This window comes from Cebus imitator, unplaced genomic scaffold (genome assembly GCF_001604975.1).
Source record: "Cebus imitator isolate Cc_AM_T3 unplaced genomic scaffold, Cebus_imitator-1.0 Scaffold160, whole genome shotgun sequence".
NCBI classification, from domain to species: Eukaryota; Metazoa; Chordata; class Mammalia; order Primates; family Cebidae; genus Cebus; species Cebus imitator.
Genome location: NW_016107475.1, coordinates 620,881 through 628,078, shown reverse-complemented (window position 1 = coordinate 628,078; position 7,198 = coordinate 620,881). Strand labels below are relative to the sequence as shown.

The window sequence follows — 7,198 nt, the reverse complement described above, 5'->3', positions numbered from 1 at the left end:
AAACGCCTTTCACTCTCTATGAGCAAAGGAAAAAAGAGCCCGCACCCTCTGTTTTGACTTCTTGGAAAACACAGTGTCTCTCAAATTGGGCCTCCGAGAAAGGTGTGATTCGGGAGGGTTGCGGGGTCCCGGGACCTTGGGTGGGTGTGGGTGACTGAATGGCCCGAGGCCAGAGGATAGGCAGGACGTCGAAGAAACCAAAACTGTCCGCTGGAGGCGCCTTGACGCCTTGGTCAACGAGGGCTGCTTTTGCGCACTCCAAGGGACTCAAGCCCCATTTTTCTCCCAAGAGAACTGAGGGAAATTGCATTTCCCGAGGTCTATCTGAAAATACACATACATACATACACAAAAGTCTATAGATACCTGTATGCAGAAGGGGAGGGTGGAAGGGATGGGGGGAAGGGAGAGAGTTATTCCCAGAACTTGAGGCTCTGTGTCTCAAAGTGCCTTTTTCAAGGCTTCCAACTTTAAGACTACCTGGATGGGATGGGGGTCTGGTGTTTTTAAATTTGTCTTTCTGTTTCTCTGGCCTCTTTACAAGAGCAAATTTATTTTAAAGACTTTTAAATATATGTATTTTCCACCTTTTCAAGCCCCAACAGTAAGGGGTCTTCCCTTGGGATTGGGGGGCAATGGTTTCAGGGGCTGGCTGGGACCAGTCCCAAGGCTAATTCTCCTTGTTCGCCTATTTGCACCCGCTGTTAGGCTGAGGATCATTTTAATAAATAACAATGAACAGGAATGGCATCTAGGGGGCTTGTCGGCAACATTTAAAAGCCAATAGAGTTTATAATTCTACTCTATCATTTCTTATTGATTAGAGTAATCAAGATAAAAAGCTAGCCGGGCTCGGAGAACTTCAGCAGCATATCATTAAAGATAAGAGTCAGTTAATTCTGGATCTGGGGTAATGTGGCTGAAATGAAGAGTTCATTTGCATGAGATGCTGAGCCCAGTAACAAGGGGACAAAAATCACTAATTAGGATTGCAGAGTGTCGGCCTCTCGGCAAGCACCCTTTCCAGACTGCGGACCAAGCGGAGATTCGCGTTTACGTAAATCTGGGGAGGACTAAAAGCTTTCACTGGCTTTGTAGAAGGCGATAATCACCCCCGCCCTCTACCACGTCCTCCCGACCCCGATCAGCACAACTGGGGCGAGGACTGGGGTTACTCCGATAGGATCCCCTTCTTCCCTGTCCATCCTACCCCCACGCCCGCGGCCACGCGAAGGCGTCCCACCCACCCCCTTAGGGGGCACATGGGCGAGCGTCTGGTGCTCGGGTGAATGGAACCCGCCCCCCAGTCCTTACTGCGGGCTCTGGTCTAGTGCGTGAGGATCCTTGGGGAGGTCCCAACTCTGGTGCAGCGCCCGTGGGGTGAAGGGCGTGAGTACAGTCGGGGCCTAAGAGAAACTCGGGACATCTGCACAGACGGGAATCCCCAAGGAGGCCCAGGTCCCAAGGCCAAAGTCCTCGACTCCCACCCGGCTGGCTCCCTCTAGTCCTCCCCCCCGCCTGACCTGCCAATCCGGACGGAGCCAGTCCGCGGGCGCCCAAGGGCGCAAGCTGGTATAGAGAGCGAACGCAGGGGTGCGCCTGGGTGCGCAAGAGTTTGTACGTGTGTGTGTATGCGTGTGCAGGTGAGTCCAGCTCTCGTGTCAATGTGAGTCTATTTCATAACCTTGCTGCTGCGTGAATGTTTTTTCTTGGTACAGACGCAAATATGTGAACGTTGGTCTAAATGGTATGTAGTGTGTAGTAATAGTACACATGTGATGCGGTGCGTGATGTGCCTGTGGTGCGAAGAGGGGAGGTGACAGGCCAGAGAGGTTCCCCCAAAGGGAGCGGCACGGACGGCTTCCCTTCCGGGGTGAGGGTGCCTGGGGGTGAGGCGGGAAATGGGCACTGCCTCCGAGCCCCCACCGCCGCTCCATGCCTCGAGGGGCTGAGGCGCGAGCCGGGAGCCGGGCCGCGGGCTGCAGCGGCGTCTCCGGGGCCCGGTGAGGTCGGACGAAGCGAAGAAGGAACCACCTCCCTGCGGGCCACCAAGAGAAGCCGCCTTACCTCCCGACCAGCCAGGGGAGGCTCCCTCGACCCACCCCGGGAAAATGAAAGTAGCCCCAGAAGCACAAGTCGGCCTGCGGAGCGCGAGAGCACTGAAAGGCCGCTGACCGCCTGGACCGCGCGTGCATCCGGCGGCCCCGGCCTCTTCTCAGCCAGAGGAGTTTGGACTTCAGGCCCTCCGCGGCCCTCCCAGAGCCGGTGCGAGGAGAGGCTCGGGCTGCAGCCCCCGAGTCCCTGGGCGCAGGAGCAGTTCCCGCCCTCGAAGTTCCTCTCCGGAGAGAGGAAGGGAGGGAGAGAGGGAGGGAGAGAGGGAGGGAGAGAGGGAAGGAGGGAGGGGCGCGCTGCTGCTGGGGCGACCCCTCCCGGAGATGCGGCGGCCGCGCCCGGAGTCCGCCCTGCGGCCGGCGCTGCCCGGCCTTCTTAGAACTAACTTTGTCCCTCACTTGGCTGCAGCAGAAAGCAGTCCAGGCCCGGGTCAATAATCGCACAAGTGTCGGCGTGGAAAGTAGCCGCGCGTGCACACTCACAGGTTTCACTGCGCGGACTCCCGCGGCCTCGCAGCCGCTGCGTCCGCCTTACCCGCAACCCACGGAGCCCGCGCGAGGACCCAGCCGCCGAGGCCGCGCGCCTCCAGGACTGCGGGGTCGGTGGGCAGGGGGCGCAGGGGGCGGCTGGCGCGGCGGCTGAACCCCAGCAGGCGAGGCCCAGCCGCCCGCGGGACCCAGAGGGTGAGGTACGGGCTAGGGGCGCGTTTCTTTCGCATCCACACCCCGCCCCCACCCCTCTCTCCAGGGATTTCTTTTTTTTTTTTTTTTTTGTATCCAGGCACAGCTGGGGGCTCCCTCACCACCCACCCCTGGCCTCCCCATACAGAATAAAGTCAGTCTGTATTTAATGGTTATGGCGGATGTGAGGGGGATTTGGCAGAGGCAGAAGAGAGGCCTTTCGCTCTCAAATATCGCCCCTTACGTCGTGTGAGTCTACCAACCCACCACGACCTCATATTCTTGTGCGGGTGTCTGACTCGAATGACAAGCGAGCTGATTTTTTCAGTACATAGCTGGGAAATGTAGTGAGTGATAATAGAGATTTCTCTTTCATTTTTTACGCTTGACTTGGTTATTGTTGCTTTTCTTTTCCCGTGATTCCTTCTGAGGATTAGCTCTGACTTCCCCACTATTGGCGGTCAAAGTGGCCCCGACTCAGGATGACAATTGACGGGGATCAAGGGATTGCCCATTCTGTGCCTGTAAGAACCGATTCGTGCCAGAGAAACTCATCAAGTGGAGGCGGAGAATAAAGACCGTTCGGGGGTAAATGTATTCATTGAGAAGGGTTCTCCCAAATTGCTTCTAAGTTTTTTTAATGAAAAGTAACGATTGCGGCAATCAGCGGCTTTTTGGCGGATTACAAATCTGGAGGGAGCTGCGGCGCTGCATTGAAAAGTGCCCCCGCCTTCGCACGGGGCAGCCGGTTCACAGGAGCAGCGCGAGGGGCGGGGGTCCGATCGTGGGACAAAGGCCGGGAGGGGGCGAGCGGAGGAGGGCGGCTAGGGGCGCCGCGGTACGCACGGGGCTGGAGACGCGGAGGTGCCCACCCCGGCGCAGGCGTGGCGGGGCGCCCCCCACCGAGGAAGGCGAAGGGCAGGGTGCGGGAAGGGGGCCCAGGGAGGTCGACCGCAGCACCACCAGCGCAGGGGGGATTCAGGGCGTATGGAGCGCGGAAGGTGTGAGAGAGGGGTCAAGCCCATCACCGTGGAAGTCCGGGGAATGGGAGGTGCGACCCTGTCCCCCACCTCTACCCCGGGCACGCTGGTGTCTTCTTTTAAAAATGCCTCATTTTGCAACTGGAACCGTAGCGTGGGCTGGGGTCGGGTCTTCCCAGTGTTACAGGCAGGAGGAGGGAAAACTGAGTCCTTCCTGGGATGTGGCGGGACCCTCACACGCAAGACCCCACTGAGGTCGACTGGCGCAGGGGCGGATCCCTTCTCCCAAATGCTTCCGAATGGCGCGTCCCGGTCCCCTCGGCCACACGGACCCTCCACGCACGCCCTGGCCCTGGCGGCCTCCGGGGACAAGGTCTCCAAGCCTGCCCGGCGCCCTGGCCTAGGCCGCAACGCCCCTCGGCCGGGGGAGTCGCCTCGGAAGATGAGCAAGGGACACACTAGAGGGCAGGGACAAATCACTGTTCCCACAGAGGCCCAAATCAGCAGCAGCAGCAGCCTCAGGCAGCCGTATTCAGCCTGACTTTTTATACATTTGTTTTTTAAATAGTGCATCTTAGCAGGGGGGTGGGAGGTATGTTTCTTCCCCCTGACTTCTTTAAGGCTCTCTGAAGTAAATGGGAGGGGGTGGGAGCAGAGAGACAAGGGTGGAGAAGACGAGAAGAAAAAGACTCTCCCTCTCCTTCCCCCCTCCTCAAGTTTAAGAATAAATCCAGCAGGCGAGTCCGAAGCCCTGAAGGTTTAACTTTTTTTCTTTGCAGCTTGTCAATGCGACCATTGCTTTGATGGGAGGCTCCTCAAGGTGACACATTTCTGAACTTCACCCTCTTTTCAAACTAACTCCCTACCTCCTTGTTAGTGGCCAGCTCTGAACTTCTGCAGAGTGTTTTTGTGTGAGTCAAGGCTCATTCACGGGCGCCTTTGTGGGCCTCTCCTCCTTTCAGGCCTCAGCGTGTTACACCAATTAAAGGGCGACGTGCTGTAAATGTAATGGGCCGCGCAGCGATTGTTTCTGACAAGCAACAAAACACATAGATCCACCCCTTAGATTAGGCCGTTGAAGGGGAGGTTGAGGCCGGTCAGTTTACTGAATAGTTTGTGAACTGTAATTCTGAGGGCTCATGTGAAGAAAAAAAAAAAAGTCTCTTCCCACCTCCCTCGCCTTGCTCCTCCTTTCCAAAAGCTCCAAAAAAGAAAAAAAAAGACAAAGACAAAAAGCAAGTGACATCCATGGGGCAGAATGGGGTCACTAGAGAAAAAAAAACCTATGTGAGGGGCTTGGTCTGTTACTTGGACAGTCCCGAGAGCCCCTTCAGCTCTTTGCCCTCCCCCTTTAGTCTTTGAAAACGTCCAGCGTCCAGCCTGGCCCTCAGTTTTACTAGCCACAGCAACCTTCTCCTCTGATGGCAGGCCTGACACCCACCCCCGCCCTCCCACATGAGGACTTGAGATCAGGGTGGGAGTGAGAGAAAGTTGTCTTGGAGAATTCCGCTGGGGTTTGACCTGGTCCTGATGGGACACCGATAAGTCACGGGCTGTGGGTACTCCCACCCATCCTTTCCGTGGAAGGACCCTCACCCTCTGGCTCCCTCTCCAGCCCCCAGTTCTTTCTGCAGCCTCGGGTGCAGTGGAGGCCTGGGATTTCCTCCTCTTTTCCAGCACCTGCTGTCCATCCTGGGTTCCTGCAACTCTGTCATCACCTGAGCTTCAAGGAGCACAATTCATCTGGAAAGGAGAGGGTTAGAGATTATCTGCTCCATCATCCTCACAAATTCTGGGACCCAGAGGAGTGACTGGACCAAGATCACCAAGCCAGGCACTGAGCTACAACTGGAATTCAGCTTACTCACCCACCAGGCCAGGCCAGCCCATCCCACAGATCACCACCTTCCCGCACCTCACTGTCTGACCTCCTGAACCTGCCCAAAGGACCCCCACCCCGATCTCAAGGATGGCGGCCTTTCAGACCCCATTGTCTTCATCTTCAGGTGATCCCAGCTCCTGAGGCTTTGCGCAGGTGTTCCTCCCCCAGCTCCCCCAGCTTCCGTTCTGCCAGCCTCTGCCCATCTCCAGCCTTCTCAGCCCAGCTCAGTTGAGCAAATAGTTATTGACTGTCAGTTATGTACATCAGGTGATTTGCCTTTTCTATGAAACTTCCCCAGCTACTCTTCCTCAGAATGCCCCTCACCACTGAGACTCCTCTACCTCCCTTGCCCATCACTTTCTGTTTGGAAACCTATGCATTATTCAAGCCCCTGCTCACATAACGTTTCTGTAAATCTGTGCCAGGGTGGAAAAACCCCAAGGGAGGAAAGTGACCCTGATGGAGGAAGTGACTGAAGTCCAGTGTGGCTGGAGCAGAATGAGGCGGAGCAGAGGGGCAAAGGTCAGGTCTCAAACAGCCTTGTGGGCCACACAGGGATTTGGGATTTCAACCTGAAAGCAATGGGAAGCATTGAACCTTGTCTAGACTGAACTTCTGGAGAATAGAAACTACATGCTTTTCATCTTTGTGTCCCTCTACTCCTGCCAATGTCTGGCACACGGTGCTCAAGAACCTTCGGTGAACCAATGAACCGATAACTCAATAAGCACATACCACCCAGCCCTTCCTTAGCTCTTCATGGTGGCTAACCAGGTTGTAAGGAACCAAGATGACAGAAACCAAGTCAGTGTCTTGGAATTCTCAACAGTACCTGCTTGATACTGGATTCATGCTAGCAATACAGTACCGTCGTCCTTTGGTATCCATGAGGGATTGAGTCCAGGACACCGCCTCATATCAAAATTTGAGGATGGACCGGGTGCAGTGGCTCACGACTATAATTCCAGCACTTTGGGAGGCTGACATGGGCGGATCACTTGAGGTCAGGAGTTCCAGACCAGCCTGGCTGACATGGTGAAACCCCATCTCTGTTAAAAATACAAAAATTAGCCAGGTGTGGTGGTGCGCACCTATAGTCCCAGCTGCTTGGGAGGCTGAAGCAGGAGAATCGCTTGAACCCAGGAGACAGAGATTGCAGTGAACCTTGATTGTTCCACTGTACTCCAGCCTGGGACACAGAGTGAGACTTCATCTGAAAAAAAAAAAAAATAAGGGTGCTCAAGTCCCTGATATAAAACAGTGTAGTATTTGCATATAAACTATGTACATCTTCCTATATACTTAAAATCATCTCTAGATTTAATACCTAATACAATGCCTGCACATCAGTTCCAAGGAATTCAGCGCCACAGTTTCAAGCGTGTTTGCTTTTTTAAAACTTTGTGGAAATTTTTTTCCAAATATTGTTGATCTGCAATCTGCAGAATGTACAGATGCAAAACCTACAAATACAGAGGACTGACTGTCCTCTCCTGTCCACTGACTAACGGTGTGCAAGGGAAAGAATTCAAAATCAGGAGGCC

General features: G+C 55.0%; 1 long non-coding RNA gene across 1 annotated transcript; it reads left to right on the top strand.

Annotated features, from left to right (window-relative positions):
- Positions 1-3,258: 3,258 nt before the first annotated feature.
- Positions 3,259-6,493, top strand: LOC119473444. The gene is made up of 3 exons (XR_005202665.1): positions 3,259-3,380; positions 4,552-4,592; positions 5,450-6,493. It is a non-coding gene; the product is annotated as an uncharacterized LOC119473444 (long non-coding RNA).
- Positions 6,494-7,198: the final 705 nt, after the last annotated feature.